We start from the raw sequence: 924 nt of genomic DNA, 5'->3' as shown, positions 1-924 counted from the left end.
CCGGATCCCCCCGTCCCCTCCCGGTCACGCGCCCTGGGGCGGGGGGGGCTCCACGGGGGGCTGGGACACCAGGACCAGAGGTGATCCCAGCTTGGTCCCTGCAGGCTGGGGGTCCCCCTCAAGGCCCCCCCCACGGGTCGGGGGGGTGCTGGAGGGCGACTCAGGAGGGTCTTTTGCCTTTGCAGATGATTTAGGTGAGTGGACCCCAGGGTACGCGGGAGGCCGGTAAGTTTTGCCACACGTTTTCGGGGCATCTCAGCCAGAGCAGGACCCTGGAGCCTCAGGTGACGGAGCTGGCGATGGGGTCCCGCGTCCCCCCTCCCCACGTGCCTGGACTGGCTAAATCCATCCTCCCCAGGGCCGTGAGCAGGATTTGGGGTGCAGAGCTGCGTGCCGTGAAGCAGTGAACCCCCCCACAGGGATGCGATGGGGTCCAGGGGAGGGGATAGGGCATCTCCCCCCCCCCGGTGGCTGCTCCATCCTCTGCCCTGAGCACAAAGGAGGCATTTGTGGGTGGAAACGAGGCAGGATCCGGCCGCTCCTGTCCCCTCCCCTGGCTCAGGGCAAACGGGGGGTTGCGGCAAGCCCAGGGGGGTCTCACCAGGGACTCGGGGTCCTCCCCGTCCCGGGACTGCCCTGACGTTCTCCTCATCCCGCAGAGATCATCGAAGAGGTCATGAAGGAGGACGGTTTCCAGCCGGATCCGGTCCCCGTCCTGCCCAAAGCACTGCCCAAAGGCTCGGCCAAGCTGGTGGCCCGTGGCTCCAGCCCTGTGGTGGCCACCCGGCCGCTGCACCCAGCTGAGCCCTGCCCGCTGGCGGCCGGACTGGCGCCCTACGGCACCACGGTCCTGCCGGCCGACACGCGGTCCCCGCAGCTCGCCCAGAGCCTCAGCACCCTCTCGCTGTCGCCCAAGCTGGTGCC

Source organism: Aptenodytes forsteri, unplaced genomic scaffold (assembly GCF_000699145.1).
Source record: "Aptenodytes forsteri isolate BGI_AS27 unplaced genomic scaffold, ASM69914v1 Scaffold148, whole genome shotgun sequence".
Lineage (NCBI taxonomy): Eukaryota > Metazoa > Chordata > Aves > Sphenisciformes > Spheniscidae > Aptenodytes > Aptenodytes forsteri.
This window is presented reverse-complemented; position numbering follows the sequence as displayed.